This window comes from Topomyia yanbarensis, chromosome 3 (genome assembly GCF_030247195.1).
Source record: "Topomyia yanbarensis strain Yona2022 chromosome 3, ASM3024719v1, whole genome shotgun sequence".
Lineage (NCBI taxonomy): Eukaryota > Metazoa > Arthropoda > Insecta > Diptera > Culicidae > Topomyia > Topomyia yanbarensis.
The window spans coordinates 33,406,674-33,425,205 of NC_080672.1; the positions used below are offsets into that span (position 1 = coordinate 33,406,674).

Sequence of the window (18,532 nt, forward strand, 5' to 3'; positions counted from 1 at the left end):
TAATGTATTAGAGATAATTGGCCATCCGAGCGTAAGTTTGAATTATTCCTACCGTGCTACTTACATTCTTCATCATTAGTACGATTAAACATTTTCCGAAAAATTCCTTGATCTTGATAACCCATAGCATCAAACTTGACTTTCAAGGCAACTTTCTTCGCTGTATGAAATTCTCCATATGTTCCACAATAGTTTAGGCTCTACTGCTCTAACAGCTAAGGGACATTTTATTGGTGTTGCCCAATCGGAGCTGTCGAACTTGGATTTCGGAAAAGCTACCTGCCAGAAGCGCTCACAATAACTGAAGACAAGGCGGGAAATGCCACGGCTATTCCAGAGCCACCCAGAAACATAAAAGGCAGCAGTCAACAGCGAAAACCAAAACTGCCCTAGCGAAGACGAAATGGACGTATACGAGGTCCAGGAAGAAGATAGACTCAACGATAATCAATCAGATGGTGAAGCAACAAATTATTTCTCACTAAAAGGGAATATCTTACCACGCAGTGGCACACAGTACATCCAAAACAGGTGGTAGCAATAAATTTTTATATTTTGTTATTTTTTTAATTGTATTATTGAAATTGTATATTGTTAATGTTATTCAAAAAGGTGAATAATCTTTTAGGTTAAAACTTTAATAAACAAATAAATAAATGATAAAAACATAAATAATTAATAATTAATAATAAATAATAAATAATAAATAATAAATAATAAATAATAAATAATAAATAATAAATAATAAATAATAAATAATAAATAATAAATAATAAATAATAAATAATAAATAATAAATAATAAATAATAAATAATAAATAATAAATAATAAATAATAAATAATAAATAATAAATAATAAATAATAAATAATAAATAATAAATAATAAATAATAAATAATAAATAATAAATAATAAATAATAAATAATAAATAATAAACAATAAATAATGGATAATAAATAATAAATAGTACATGTTACATAATGAATAATAAACCATAAATTACTGACAAATAGTCAATGCTCTAATACCGTTTTCAGACAAAACTGATACATGTAATACGTATGACGCTGGAAGGTTCAAAATCAAGCGTAAAAATGGTCGGTGATATATCAAGTTCGTTTGTGACGTTAGATGAATTAACACGACAATGTACTTTAAAGCTTGTTGTTCAACATAGCACTCGAAGGTACGATACGAAGATCTGATGTGTAAAGGAACGCAACCATCATCACAAGATCCCACATGCTTCTTGGATTCGCGGACTACATCGACATTCATGGCGTTGATCGCAGAGCTGTGGAAGAGGAATTCGTGCATTTCGCATGGTATTAGAGCAGTTCAAAATGCGAGTTTGCAATTGCAGAAGTCCCGCAGCCTACACATGCATACAAAACTTGTTCTATACAAATCTATAGAACTTCCTGTTGCTGCCTACCGTGACGAGGTATGGGCAAAGAAAGCTGACTATTGAGTGCTCGGTATGGTAAAGTAGAAAATAGAGGATGGCGCATACACATGAACCACGGGCTGTACTAATTATGTACATGGACAGTTTTTAAAAATCTTGTTTTAGAAAAACGCATTCAAAGTTTTGAGAACACTTTCGATGAATTATTCGTGGTAGAATGTCAATATTTTGTAACAATGGAATTATGAGCTTTGAACATGATTGATTACGAATCTGAAGTCACTTTTTCGAAATTCAAAATGACCGATCCAATATGGCAGACCCCAATAGAAAATAAGTGACATTTCAGCAAAAATCGAGAAAAAAAGTTTTGTGATTTATAAACACGAGTTAATATGTATCAATATCAAAACATAAATATGGCTATTCCAATATGGCAGACTAAAATGTGACTAACAATTTTGACCAAAATTTTTCGTTTTTCACCGTTTTCTGTGGTTGTTTCATAACTCACGATTAGTCTACGATGCCTCTACAGATCAAGCCGTGAAACACGTTCTCGAGTTCTGTACACATGTACAGTGCAACGCGAAGCATTTTGGGTACGTGCATGTCATTAAGAGATTTCTACCTGAGATGCGCGTCTCGAGCCAAGAGCTCCCATGACGTCCAGGACGCCACATCGAACAATGTTCTGAATTTTTTTTTTCCATTAACATGATTTCTTGTTCAGTGGATGCGTTGATTGGCAAGAGCGAACTGGCGAATCTTTATTGAACAGTCAAATTAAATGATGTAAGTTGTAATCACCCAAAACCGAATTCAAGTTGAAAATTAATCACCAGGGCGTTTTCATGAACGTAGGTGTGTGTGGATGATCACGAAGGACGCGAGCGTTTGTATGTTAACGTGTTTAATATTGTCGGCGTTTGTACGTTCGCGTGTATAAATGCGGCTGAATAATAGTGTAGTCATTTGCATATTCACGTGGGTTTTTTAAAGTTTGCGCGGATCGCCAGTCTGATGTATACGATTCGGATGCTGGAATTGAGTGAGATCCCCCATATCACTAGAGTTCCCAGCCATGTTATTCTGAAACTTTTTTCTAGTATATATGATTATTTTTTTTTATTTTTTGAGAATTATCCAATTGAAAGCATGGACGTAGGCTGCCAGGGGCTTCCAGCTGTGACCGATTCATGTTCGCATGGTTAATATAATCGCACTTGAAAGCGCGATAAAAGATTCGGAGGTGCTAAAAGTTCCCATGGGTATTCTCAAGATTAAGAGATCGCGGTGTAGGTTGGCGGGGATGACCACCATTGCATGTTCGCGTTTGTGAACGATGTTGTATTATCGCGTAGGGCTCGAGCGCTTGTATGTTAACGGGTTTTTTCGCGTGGAGTGTGTGTCGCGTGTATGTAACTTCGTCTGTATAACCGTGTAATCGTTTCCATATTTGCGTTGGTTTTAAAATGTTCGCGGGAATCGCTATTTTGAGTGTACGGTTCAGATTGAGAAGGGAGTGAGTTCCCCCATATTACTAGAGTGTCCGGTCAAAGCGCCCTGAGATGTCCGGCGTATATTAATTTGTTTCTTATAGTGAGTAACGACTAGGCGATTTGTTTCGTACGGGCCATGATGCGAGAAATGCTGCTCTGCTACTGCTGATGCTGGCTAGCAGGGTAGTACACAATGACGGTCGAATAACAAATGAGGAGCAAATCGGACCAACAGATATTTTTATAGATGGCGTGCCTATCGCTCTCTCGCTCGTTTTAGTGCCTTGTGTCATTCTATGTTCCATACGTTCGGTTACTAATACAAATACATAAACAAAACGAATATGTCAGCTATCCCCCACTATCCATCCAACCAATTAGCCAGTGTTGCCATACTTGCATTTTCAGCTTTTCATCAATAACGTTCCAACAATATTTTCAAAGAATGTTGCAGATTGGAAAAAACGGGTGGGTAATGGCTGAGACATAACCGGAATGTCGTGACTGTGCTGAATTCAAAGATCATAGGATGCTGCTGACTTCTGTCAGTATGAAACTATTGGTGCAGATGTAGATCATCAACCGATTATAATTTTACCATTTTTTGTGTATTGCAGGTTTCAAATGAAACCACAGGATCAATCAAATGAAATATTGGTCTAAGATAGGAAAAGTACGACATAAATCTTTCTACATTGACGTTTTTCTTTACCAAGCAAAATAATCCTTATTAGCGGTAAAAAAAGGTTAAGATGGCCGAAGTGTAGTTACGAGACTCCGGTTATGTCACAGACATTATCCACCTATCTTTTTTGCTGAAGGTATTAATTTAGTACTAAAAGTAGGGATTCCTGAAATGACGAATTCATGATTACGTGGGAACGGGCATTGGTATAAACGCACTTGAGACCGGTTTATGAATTCATATAGATCGTGAACATTGATGTGCGCGAATGATCTCCATTGAATATTCTCATGCGGGACCAGATTTGTATTATCGCGAAGGGTACAAGCGTTTTAAGGTTAACATGTTTGATCGCGTAGACGTATTTATGTTGCGTATGCTAGCGTTATTTCGTTTATATAACAGTATAGTTGTACACGTATTAGCGTGGGCTTTTGAATGTTCTGGCGGGCCGTCATTCTGATGGTTAATTTTGAGAGTACCGTTCAGATTAAGGTAGAAAGTAAGCTCCCCGTTCTCACTGGAGTCTCCAGCTATGGTGCCCTGAAACTTGTTGTCTAGTTTATATTAGCTTCGTATTTTAGAGTGTGATTTTCCGGGCGAGCACGTTTCAAGATCGTGCGAGAGTTGGTGTTTGTATTTTGGCACTTGAGGAGCGTAGGTATGCGTGAACAGTCGCGTTTGCATAGACATACATATAGTAAAGGTTAGATGGACGTACAACTTGTAGTATACGAGAGAAAACTATCAGTATTAGAGAAAACTATTGGATATTGTGACAGTCATGTGCAGAACGGCCAAAAAGTAATCGACGTGAGAGATGAGAAAGGTAAAAAGGCACAAGACAAAAAAGAACTTTGCCCAGTGGGAGGAGCCCGGATTTAAGTTCATATATGAAGGTTACACGATAGCCTCGCTAGTATTTTTTTCGTGTCAGTTGAGCTATGAGAGATAAGAGATTTTAGGTGATTTGGACGTGAAATGAATTTTTGACAGCTTGTTGAAGGGCATAAATTAAAGGTTTGTCATGAAATTTTATTGGATTCGAACTTCTAATGCGATAACAACAACGACGCCCGTAAATACCCACGGTCACACTATACTCATTCGAAAGCTTTTAATTTTCCCTTTGAAATAAATATATGCTAGTTTTGCGAAAACTTGCAATAATCAGTCAAAATTTAAAAAAAATTGTGAATGGAGACGCATGGTTATTACTGATATTAAATTTATGATTTTATTCATCCTTTTATAGCTAGAATAATGACACGGATACATGCACAACTCTCAAATAACATTGAGAGTATGATCTACAAGGGTTTTACTAGTGGTCAAGACAGGAGCCAAGTAGAAAGTGATTTCTTAGGTGGTGAAACTATTGAGTATGTTTAAAATTCAGTAAATATTTTCATCCTATTGATACAAGTCATTGAATGTTCCTGAAGCTATTTTTTTGATAACTTACGCAGAAACTGTACTCTACTCATTAGATACAACTAGTTTGATCAGAATTTTTATAGTACTGATTTATCTTAAGGGTAAGTAATATTATCCAAATCAATTAAAATCATATTTAATGCTTTTTTAAATCAATTAAGATCATTTTTAATGCTCTTTTACGCAAAAAAGGGTTTTGAATTTATGTTTTAAGTAAGATATGAAATAAGTGTCCTAATTTACTTAAAAGCACACCCACGAAAATATATTTCGTTAACCACCCTATTGATTAGTGCATGCAATTAAGCTAAGATGTTCAAAAGTTTTGTTTTAAAAATTAATGAAAATGTATTTTTCATATCAAGTAACCCAATAATGAATTTAACGTTTCAAAATTATTCGAACACATCTCATTTAATTCGTAAAAACTAAATAACAGTTTCTGAAGCATCAAAATGAGTTGTAAATTAATTCATTTCAACATTGAAAATAAATTTAGCTTACTATTATTACTACTAAAAAATCATTACGCTCGTAAAAACAAAATACATAGAGCCACCATAATAATGTGTAAAGTTAATTTCTAATATAGTTCATAATCAAAAAAGAAATTCAACACACAAACATTACTTAAAAAAAGATACTGCAAAAAAATTATTTTTGAGCCACCCTAATATATAATGAAGGTTCTTTTAACAGGAGTTAATATAAACGATTTGGCGCACGAAAATTTTTAACATTTTAAGAATTGTTTCGGTAAAATAGATATTATTGAGATACCCTAATTAATAGTAAATGTTTATTTGTAATATTATTTTATTCGAAAACGAATTCAACGTACCAAAAACCGTCCTATTTGGACCAATACGGCAAAGTTTTGACTTTAGTCCACCCTTTGTGCTAAGTCGTGCCACTGTGCATTGGTATGCCTTGCTCCATTCAAATATTAGAAAAACAAACGAATGGCAAAACTTTTTTGGGTAGGTGAGAAAAGGAAAAAATGTGCAACATGAAAATGAAGGGCAGGTAATGTCAAAGACATAACCGAAGTGAAGTAGAATACACTTTAAGCTGTTTTGACCTTAATAGCTACTACACGATTTGAACCTTCTGATGCGCGATATAATTCGCCTAGAACATTTAAAATAGCTCGATTGCAAGGAAAAATAGTCAAAGACAGTCTAAATTGAAAGGTTTGATCAGTTTTGAATAATATATGAATTATCAATAGTATTTCAACAAAAAATAGATTATTAAGATGTGACAAACTAACCATTATCTAAAAAAAAATTTCCTACGGGCCGCTAACCGCACAACCACAACACAAGCGAACGTCGGAAGATTAAATAACGGCGTCGTTGATTTTTTATGTTTAATTTGTAAACGAAGACCGCAATCTTGCGTGCGTTGATAAGTTGGTAGGTAGCTTTTCCCTTCAATTTGTGGTGATCCGACACTGGCAGTTCAGCGACTAAATATTGCGTCTCCACTTAACCACAGAAAACAGATGACCAAGTTAAATTTAAAATGTGTGTAGGAGGAATATATTTAACTGTCGTTTAGAAATTATTGGCGATTAGTAACAACTTAAACATGGCGATACGGTCGACTAGCAAATGCTGAAAATCTTTTTTACAGGGACTTTTAATTTGATTTAAATGTATACATAACTATTTCGGAAAAAAAATAATTCACACGTCTGTTTTTGTTTGTGACGAAATTCAGCCGTTGGGCTTAGATGCTATCGCGAGGTAACGCGTGGTATAAGCCATTAATTTAATTACTAATTAACATTGCCGGAATTGTTTTGGTAAGATTCAATCGTGGCCGAGAGCTCTCCTGCCGTGATCCGCATAACAGTCCCATTTGCTATGGGTTTCCTATGCAGATGGGACAGTTATGCGTATCACGGCAGTCTCTGTTGCGAAAAGAGGGGAAACCCCTCAGCAACACAATCTCGCGCCATAATGCATTGCACAGCGTTCGACTGCAATTGTCACGTTGTTCCGCGATATTTTCGTGACTTTTACGGATGAATTAGAGTTGAGGTGAGCACGAAACAGTCAAACTGTTCGCTACTGGGCGGTGCTACATTGCTACATACAACTAATCCGATCTGAATAGGCGAGGCATTTGAGCATCAATACCGCTCAGTATATTGACAAAGGAATTCAGCAATCCACGCTTGGGAAGTCATAAGCTGCACCCATCCTTGACATAATTTTCAGTTTGAAACCAACAATCACAAACTTAGAGTGGAATGATTTTTCCTCCACGGAATATGTCGATTCGATTGCTTGTTTTTGTAATGACATTTCAAACGATTGCATTGGCTTCCCAAACGGCTCAGTGCGCGGTTCGATGCAGTTTCGAAAGTAAAACCTGCTTTTCGTATCAAAACAATTGCGCTGGCATAGAGATGGGCGTGGGTAACACATAAGGTAGCGACGAAAAGCCGTAGCGTGACGGGTCGAGATTTAATTTAGTTTCCATCTATTATTGCCATGTGTTGCTTGTACGCGGTGACCTCAACGACGGAGTGTCGGGCGAAATGGCAACTGACTTCCGTGTGCTGGGAACATTTTTCAGATTCCGACACGATTGTTTACCACTTGCTTTCTGTTAATTTGATATCCATTTAGCAGCGTTGTCGTTACGTGTTGTTAATAACGATAATCGCGTTCGAATAAATTAAATCCTTACAAATCTTCGCAAATAGTTTGATCGATCTAAGCAATTCCTCAAGTAACCGTCTGCTATATGAGAAGAACTACAAGCAAAGTAAGTGTGACTGGAAACAAAAACCAGTACTACACGAATTTCTAATGGAGTATGATAATCTATCGCCTGCAGTGATCTTAATTATACTTCTTATCAAGTAATAATCAGAAAAGATTTTTAATTGACACTCTAACCGACTGTCAGCGCTATCAGTCAGTTGTAAACACATTGGACAGAAACCCGAAAGGGCTAATACACTGCCTATTTGTTCAGTCAGGAAAATTGGTCGATATTTCATCAAACGCCGGATTATCTCTACAGAAGCTCGTTTAGCATTAGAAAAAAATGCTTATCAACTTTTGTTTCTATGTTAAATATTTCAAGCAATGTCGCTTAAGTCGCTTTAAGTGGCAGTTCGTTTGGCCCTAGCGAGTGCTACTAAAACCGACTAGATTGTGGCGGATGTCGGTGCGACATGGTATAGGGGTTGAGTAAACCTGAAAATCCAACTTTTTCAAGGTCCTGTAAAAATATTGTAAGTATCAAAATAAGGAACTTTTTTCAAACAAACGTGTCCTGATTTTATTATTATGTGGAAAAATTGTGCTATACGGAATGAACTAAGCATTCGGAAGATTCCAACTGAGTTAAAGAGCCTCTCCATGCTTAGCAATGATTTAGTCCTGTTATTCCAAGATACTCATAATGTCATAATGTTTTTATTCAAACCCGATTTCGGACAACGTTCCGGGGTCTCCGGAACCGTCAAAATAGTTAAATGTGGCCAGGGTTTCCGTTTATGACCATCTACGATCTAGTCTTGCAATTCAAAAAATGCTGTTAGGATCATTTTTAAGGGGTTACACCACATATATTTATATTATATTTCCTGATTGTACATCATATTATCATGATTTAATCTGTTGCACAATATTCCGCCACGTCACTCGGTCAGTTACTGCTTGTCTCCAGCCTCTCAGGTGCCCGATACTCGCCAGGTACTGCTCCACTTGGTCCAGCCACCGGGAACGCTGCGCTTTTCTCCGTCTTGTACCTGCCGGGTTGGAGATGACAACCAACTTGGTGGGGTTGTTGTCCGGTATCCTCACAATATGCCCCGCCCACCGTACCCTTCCAGCTTGAGCTACTTTCCGGATACTTGGCTCACCATAGAACCACAGTAGAATTAAAAAAAGCGAATTCTTATTGTTCTAAAATCTCCTTCAAAGTCTTAAAAGTGATATGCCAAAAAAAAGGATGGTAACAGTAATAGCTAAATGTTCAAACTTTCGAATCCGTCGCAGCACTTCTTATGTATACCCCAAGCGTACTGAAAACTTTAACCGTGTTTTCCACATTTTTGAGCATGCCGAACACGTAACTCGAACAAATCATTTTTGATCGTTTTGATATTTTTACAATACAGTTAACTCTCTCTATGTCGATATTCTCTATGTCGATATTTTTCTCTATCTCGATTATTTCGTGGGTCCCTTCAGATCGCACGTATAAAAACTCCTCTATGTCGATATTTTCTCTATCTCGACATCTCCCTATCTCGATGTACCTAGCTTTATATTTGCCTGCATTATTCTCTCTCTATGTCGATGTGTTTTTGTTTTCTCTCAGGACATCACAAAGCATATACATAATGAAATGAAAATTGGTGATCAGGGCGCTAAGTCCAATATCAATATTCTGCATGTAGGGGCAGTAAAGACATGATTTGCGGAAAGTGGATATTCAATGTTTTCCTACGATACTTTGTAAAACGAATTCATCTTAATCTGCATATATCGAGGTTTTCTAGAAATTATGCATTTTTGGGTTCAAAGTTTTGACTTTGACGTGCTATAAAAATATTTAAAATGTAGCCATCTGTAGCACGGAAATCATACTTTCGTGGTCAAAAAAATTTCAATTAGGGGAACATGGGGAGATTTGACCAAGCGCAGAATTCGATTATTGGATATGACGTGTTCTATTAGGTTCTTAAATTTTTTTCAAAAATTTTTTTATGCTAGTTTCGGTCCGTTAAGGTAATTTTAAAAGTTTGGAATGAAAAATTCTTTCCTTATAGAAAAGATTCCGTATTTAATAAATTCGCGTTAAATTATGTAATTTATCAAACTTTGTATGGACATATCTACTCGCCTAATAATTACTTATAAAATACTCATACATTATATATACTTTATGAACTAGTGAAATGATTTTACATACATCGGAATATTTAAATAGTTATTACTAAAATTTGCACGAGATTGAACGCAATAACTAATGATGGGGAGACTTGACTAAGATTTTATGGGAAGACGTGACCAAGTGGCAATAGGCCGATGAAAAATAAAATTTATCTGATATTTACTATGCTGTCGTACCTACTGTTAGTGTTAATCACCTCACAAAAAAAATCCCACATCAAACATCAGTCTATATCTTGTTGTACTAGTAAACAAAGTTAGTAGTAATGTGGCTGATTTCGTGACGTGTTAATATGCAATGTAAGCAGAACAGTTAATCCTTAAAAGGAAATGCATTAAACACAGTCGAAATTTATGAAATGCAACCCTTTTTATATTTTTTTACTGCTACCTAATGGCCTCGACAATATGGAAAAAAAGATTACAGTATTATTTGTCAATATTTTTTGTTCTGATTTTTCAAAATTCTCTTGGTCAAGTCTCCCCAGGCATTGGTCAGGTCTCCCCGCATTGGGAAGACTTGACAAAAAAAACGATCTCAAACTTTTATAACGTTTGAAAAAGTAAATTAAAAATTCCGCAAAAAATTATGAACACGAATAATACCTTTTTACATTATATCTCAATGACTTTGGAAGGATTGAAAACTTTTTTAGAGATTTATGTAGTAAACCTACATAAATCTCTAAAAAAAACCTGGTCAAGTCTCCCCATGTTCCCCTACATGTGGGGCAGAATGATAAACTGCAAATAAGGGATACTTTCTCAAACGGCAAACTTGATGTTTTGCAGTGCGTGTGCACTTTACCCCGTCGGCTACTACCATACTCCCCCCAATACGAGCATCTATCTTCATTTCCCGGTATGCATTATGATGTCCTGAAGGAAAAGTTGTCTCAAAGAAAATCATTGTGTTCTATATGTCGATCTCTCCCTATGTCGATGGTCCCTTCAATATCGACATAGAGAGAGTTAACTGTATATTAAAATATGATGTCTCCAGCGACGTACGTCCACTACCAGGAAAAAACTGTTCCCGAAAGCGCGAATAAAGTGTCATGAATTCTGGAACAATCACTTTTTTACGTTACGAAAACATGCGCAAAATAAAATCATGTGTTTCATAATTATGTTCCATTTCAATTCAGTAACGCCTATATAACGCTTTTATTAGTGGATATATTTGTTTTTGTTTTGTTAATTCCAGTCACGATTTCCGCCATACCATTATCAAATGGATTTTCTATACGTGAACTGGTTCCCAATTTTACGAACATTTTTCATTAAACCAAAGATTCAAACGTGATTTTATTCATAGCTTTAGGAACATTATTCAGAGCACTTCTACACGACGTGAACTGATTCATGATTCATCTTGAAGATTATCTGATTTTCGAGGTTGTGGAGTAGCTCACAAAATCAAAACATTTTCTCGTGAACTTTTTCACTAAATCCGGAATATTATTCATGAATCCTTTCAATCATCGTGAACTAGTTCATGACTTCTAATATATCACCAATCAATATCCGTGTTCGTGAAATAGTTCACAAAATCATTAATTTTTTCATGTTTGCGTGAACTGTTTAATGAATTCTAGCGAATTAGTCACAAAACCATGAAATAATTTTCATGTATTCATGAACTAGTTTATGACTCCTAGTATAATAGTCACGACTTACCATTTGGACTTGTGCAATAGTTCACAAAATCGAAAATTATTATTCGTATATACGTGAACTGATCCATGATACGTGTTCGTGAAACAGATCACAAAAACATGAAATCATTTTCATGGAAACGTGAACTGATTCCCAGTATAAAAGTCACACCTGATCATGTATACCCGTGAAATAGATAACAAAATTATGAAATATTATTCGTGTATTCGTGAACTGCTTCATGATTCGTAATACATGATTCGCGACCTATCTTGAGTGCTTATGATATTTAGCAGACATCCGTCATCTTTTTCAATTTAATGCAACTCTGCACATGGTCTTGAAATTTTCACATGAACTGTTTTACAAAATTTGGGGTTTTTCATGAAATATCATATATATTGCTATGTACAGCTTCTAGCGACTAACAATTGGTGCGAACAGCAGATATAACAAAACTATTAGGACTTCAAACATCGTTATCCATTTGATAAGGTTTAATCTGATGTCTGGACAGAAAATGAAAACTGCGCTGGGCACCAAAAATATTATCGTGTTCGTAATGTAGTTCACAAAACAAGATACAGCGAATCTGTTACGCCTTTATGAACCAAACCATATTGTCACGTTACTCCGAGTAAAAAACCCGATAGTAATTAAACATGAACATGAGTCACATTAACCCACGTGTCAAACTCGAAAGTGAGCTCAAGAACATAATATCACGATAACGTGCATACAAATTACGAAAATCCTGACTAAGATCGTGTAATCATGAACTTAAAATACACAGCTCGTGACTAAAACATTAAATATTGTGACTACGATCATGAAATCATGAACACGAATCACTCTACTTGAGATAAAAATACGATAACGCGAATAGAAATTACGGAAATCGTGACTGAGTTCATGAACACAATTCACACTACTCTGCCAGAAAAATCAAACACGAAACTCGTGAATAAAATATCACGAAAATGTCAATATAAATTACGAATTTTGCGATTAAAGTCCTAAAATCATGAATATAAATCGTGCTATTCTACCAAAAAAAAAAAAATCGAAAGTGAACTCATGAATCACAGTAATGTGATGAGAAATTACGAAAATCCCTACTAAGCTTCTGAAATCATGAACATCGCTTTAAATGATATACTATAAACCAGTGTATCCCTAAAGTATGAACAAGAATCATAACAACAACTATACATGTCCAGGGAACAACCACAGTAACCCAACCAAACATTTCAATGTAACGCCATGTCCATTTTTGCTCGAACTAGTTTTTTGAAAACACACATAAGGGATTCCATGAGAAATCAGCCGACCGCAAAATATGACCATCGACGTTTCGAACGAAACTTTGGAGTTTGGAGTCATTTTATGAATCTCCACGATTTTCTTTGCCATTTCAATTTGTTTGTCCAATTACTGTATTTTATACAGCAAAACTATCTGAGAACGAGTTACAGGGAATGTACACTTCTGCGCGAAAAAAAATATGCGCTGAAAAAAATCTTGTGTCATTTAATACAAAACTAAAAATTTAAATTGCAACAAATTCCCTTTTTTCTAATTTTTTATATTTTATTAACAGAAAACTAAAGAGAAAAGAATGAGATATTTGGAATTTCGCTCCAACTAAAACAATTAATTCGTGTAATTGAGCCCTTTTTAAAAGTTATTTGCCCGTCATGGAATGTCAACAATCTAATGTTTATCGTTTTGAAGACTTAAAAGAAACTTTTTCAGTGTATTCGAATCATGGACAAGCTTTCGATGAAAACGTTTTCCTAACAACAACTTTTGACACATTTTTATAATTCATACTATTTGCAGCCAAAAGTACAATTTTATATTTGAATATTCTTCTAGACGCCATTTAAAATCATAATGCTCAGTCTCTACGCATCGCTCGATCGAGATAGAAGTGTTATGTTTTCGGTCTGTTGGAAAAAGAACAGTGCAGTAATCCGCGTTCAAGGTTATTTTGCCATTCTCTGCCTCTTCGAGGTTTGGACTTTTATTCTTTTGTGCGTGTGTTAACCGTTAGGCCACATTCCTCAACCTTTTGTTCGTAAAGCGAGGATTGAACAATAACCAGCTATTTAAGCTGGACTGGTGCGTCGTGGGAAACGAGTATACAGATAAGTGAAATCTACCTTTTGATACATTTACGGCTTTTTCCCGTCTGCGCGGGTGCTGACCCCGTGCATTGACGGTGTCGATGGCTTCCTCCCCGGATGGCCAAATGGAGATCGAGTCGACTCCTAAGGCTCTCCCCCGACCGAAACAATATCCAGAGCTCTCGACCGGTCCCTTTGTGGTCTTCTTTCGGCCCAAAACAAAATCGCTGAATCTATTACAGATTTCAAAAGACCTGACGGAACGGTTCTCGGCTGTGACCGAAATAAAAAAGGTCCGCTCAGACAGGCTGAGGGTCGTGCTGACTAACTCAAAGCAGGCAAACGATATTGCTTGCTGCGAGCACTTTACGAAGGACTATCACGTGTATATTCCAGCTGTAAAAGTACAGTCTGAAGGCGTTGTCACCGATGACAGTTTGACATGCGAGGATCTGCTGCAGTACGGGGTTGGCCGTTTTAGAGACCGCATACTTCAGCCAGTGAAAATACTCGAGTGCAAGCGATTGCACTCAGTAGTAGTTGCGGGGGATGGTTCAAAAACGTACCCCCAATCAAACTCTTATCGGTTGACCTTCGCTGGTACCGCTTTGCCAAATTACGTCCTCTTGCACAAGGTTCGTCTGCCTGTGCGTCTGTTTGTGCCGCGGGTCATGAATTGCACAAAGTGTAAACAATTGGGTCACACAGCCACCCATTGTAGCAATAAGGCCCGCTGTGGAAAATGCGGGGAGAATCATCTAGATGATTCGTGCAGTAAGAATGCTGAGAAGTGTCCTTACTGTGCAGAGAATCTGCATGATATCTCGGCATGTCCCGCGTACAAACTACGCGGGGATAAACTAAAACGTTCCCTTGCGGGACGATCCGAACGTTCTTTCGCAGAAATGCTAAAGAAAGCTACACCACCAACCTCAACAAACATCTATGCTCACTTGCCTCCTAACGAGGGCGAGGCTGATGACCCACAAGAGGGAACATCTACTAGGGCGCCTAGAAGTTATAGGAAGAGGAGGAACATTTCCTCTCCTAAAGTTCGTTGTAAAGGCCAGAAGGTATCCCTTGACGGGACTCCGAAAGTCACATCTATTGGAAGTGTTGCAACCAAACCGAAGCAATTAGCTCCTGGTCTCGGAGGATTGAACTCAGAGAAGGAGTTCCCAGCACTTCCCGGAACATCAAAAATCACAAGTGTTCCTCTGTTTCAGTTCGAGAATAATCGCGGCACTGGAATTATCAAACTCTCGGACATTGTGGACTGGATAATAAAAATTTTCAATATAACTGATCCAATTAAAAGTCTTATGTTAGCTTTTCTCCCTACAGTAAGAACATTTTTGAAGCAGTTGACTGCTAAATGGCCCCTCCTTTCAGCGATTGTATCCTTCGATGGCTAACTCATCGAACGAGGTCACGGATTTGATCACTGTTCTACAGTGGAATTGCAGAAGTATCATCCCGAAAATCGATTCCTTCAAAATTTTAATAAATAATTTGAGTTGCGATGCATTTGCATTATGTGAAACTTGGTTAACTTCCGACATAGATCTCAACTTCCACGACTTTAATATTATTCGCCTGGATCGAGACACCCCCTATGGAGGAGTGCTTTTGGGGATCAAAAAGCGCTATTCCTTCTACAGAATTAACCTTCCCTCGATAACAGGTATTGAAGTTGTCGCTTGTCAAGTAACAACCAAAGGCAAAGATCTTTGCATAGCTTCCATATATATTCCCCCCAACACCGCGATTGGGCATCGCCGGCTACATGACATCATAGAATCCCTGCCTGCACCGCGACTAGTTTTAGGCGACTTTAACTCTCACGGTGCGGAATGGGGTTGCCTTTATGATGATAACCGTTCCTCTTTAATTCACAATATTTGCGACAACTTCAACATGACAATTCTAAACACGGGTGAAATGACACGGATTCCTCCCCCACCTGCGCGCCCAAGCGCATTAGATTTATCCCTTTGCTCGACCTCGCTAAAGTTAGAATGCGCGTGGAAGGTAATCCCTGATCCCCACGGTAGCGACCATCTGCCGATCGTAGTCTCAATCAATAACGGCTCAAGGCCATTGGAAACAATCAATATTTCGTATGACCTCACACGAAATATCGATTGGAAGAGCTATACTGCCGCGATATCCGACAACATCGAATCTACTCAAGAACTTCCTCCGGAGGAAGAGTACAGCTTTTTGGCTGGCTTGATTCTCGACAGCGCGAATCAAGCTCAGACTAAGCCAGTACCCGGCGCGAACATACAAAAACGTTCTCCCAATCCCTGGTGGGACAAAGAGTGCTCAGACGTGTACGCAGAGAAGGCCGCCGCGTTTAAGACCTTCCGGAACGACGGGTTACCCGCTAGTTTTCGACAGTACGCGACGTTAGACAAGCGAATGAAGAGTTTGATGAAAGCCAAAAAACGCGGTTATTGGCGCCGGTTCGTCGACGGATTAACGAGAGAAACATCGATGAGCACTCTTTGGGGAACAGCCCGACGTATGCGAAATCGAAACAGTACTAATGAGAGCGTGGAATATTCAAACCGTTGGATATTCGATTTCGCCAAGAAGGTTTGTCCGGATTCCGCCCCGGCACAGAAGATCTACCGCGCCGCGTCCCGTCACGATAACGCGAACGAAACACCTTTTTCGATGGTGGAGTTCTCACTTGCTCTCTTGTCGTGTAACAATAAAGCTCCAGGGCCAGACAGAATCAAATTCAACTTGTTGAAGAATCTGCCAGACTCTGCCAAGAGACGCTTGTTGAACTTATTTAATAAGTTTCTTGAGGCTAACATTATCCCACACGATTGGAGGCAATTGAAGGTCATCGCCATCCAAAAACCAGGAAAACCAGCCTCCGACCACAATTCGTATCGACCGATCGCAATGCTATCTTGTATCCGGAAGTTGTTCGAGAAAATGATCCTATCCCGCCTCGACAATTGGGTCGAAGCAAATGGCTTACTGTCAGATACACAATTTGGCTTTCGCAAAGGCAAAGGGACGAACGATTGTCTTGCGTTGCTCTCAACCGAAATTCAAATGGCCTATGCTAGTAAAGAGCAGATGGCATCAGTGTTCCTAGATATAAAGGGGGCTTTTGATTCAGTTTCTAACAACATTCTTTCAGAGAAGCTGCACCAGCATGGTCTTTCAGCGATTTTAAACAACTTTTTACTAAACTTGTTGTCTGATAAGCACATGCATTTTTCGCATGGTGACTTATCGACATCACGATTTAGCTACATGGGCCTTCCCCAGGGCTCATGTCTAAGCCCCCTGTTATACAATTTCTACGTCAACGACATTGATGAATGTCTTGACAATTCCTGCACGTTAAGACAACTTGCAGACGATGGCGTGGTGTCTGTTACGGGACCCAAAGCTGTCGATCTACAAGGACCATTACAGAATACCTTGGACAATTTGTCTGCATGGGCTATTAAGCTGGGTATCGAATTCTCAACGGAGAAAACTGAGCTAGTTGTATTTTCTAGGAAGCGTGAACCAGCACAACTACAGCTTCTATTAATGGGTCAAACTATAGCTCAGGTCTTCACAGTAAAATATCTAGGGGTCTCGTTCGACTCGAAAGGTACTTGGGGATGCCATATTCGGTATCTGAAACAGAAATGCCAACAAAGGATCAACTTTCTTCGTACAATAACCGGAACGTGGTGGGGTGCCCACCCAGGAGACCTAATTAGGTTGTATCAAACAACGATACTGTCGGTACTGGAATACGGATGCTTCTGCTTCCGATCCGCCGCGAACATACATTTCATCAAACTCGAAAGAATTCAGTATCGTTGTTTGCGTATCGCCTTAGGGTGCATGCAGTCGACCCATACGATGAGTCTCGAAGTCCTGTCGGGCGTTCTCCCGCTGAAAAATCGATTTTGGGAACTCTCATATCGATTGCTCATTCGATGCGATATCTTGAACCCGTTGGTGATTGAAAATTTCGAAAGGCTTGTTGAGCTCAATTCTCAGACCCGTTTTATGTCCCTGTACTTTGACTACATGGCGCAAAATAATAATCCTTCTTCTTACAATCCCAACCGTGTGCATTTCATAAATACTTCTGAATCTACTGTTTTCTTCGACACATCCATGAAAGATGAGATTAGTGGAATTCCGGACCACATACGCCCACAAGTGGTTCCAAATATTTTTTATAATAAATTCCGAGAAGTCGACTGTTCTAAGATGTTTTATACTGACAGATCAAACCTCGAAGGGTCCACTGGCTTCGGTATTTTCAATCAAAAGTTCACCGCCTCCTACAAACTCAGTGACCCTGCTTCAGTTTACGCCGCAGAACTAGCTGCTATTCAGTATACCCTTGGAGTCATTGACACATTACCCGCAGACCATTACTTCATCGTCTCGGATAGTCTGAGTTCTATTGACGCTATTCGCTCGATGAAACATGGAAAGCATTCCTCGTATTTTTTGGGGAAAATACGGGAGCTACTGAGTGCTTTATCTGACAAATCTTTCCAGATTACCTTGGTGTGGGTCCCTTCTCATTGCTCCATTCCGGGCAATGAGAAGGCGGACTCCTTAGCTAAGGTGGGTGCCATTGAAGGTGACGTTTTTGAAAGACCAATTTGCTTCCACGAATTTTTCAGTATTACTCATCAGAGAACCCTCGAAAGTTGGCAAACCTCGTGGAGCAATGGAGAGCTAGGAAGGTGGCTACATTCGATAGTCCCTAAGGTATCGACGAAACCTTGGTTCAAGGGGATG

At 38.3% G+C, this 18,532-nt stretch overlaps 1 protein-coding gene across 1 annotated transcript in view; it reads right to left on the reverse strand.

Annotated features, from left to right (window-relative positions):
• The window catches only part of LOC131688099 (sarcolemmal membrane-associated protein), a 73,915-nt gene that overhangs the window by 34,413 nt on the left and 20,970 nt on the right, over positions 1-18,532 (reverse strand). The window lies entirely within an intron of this gene.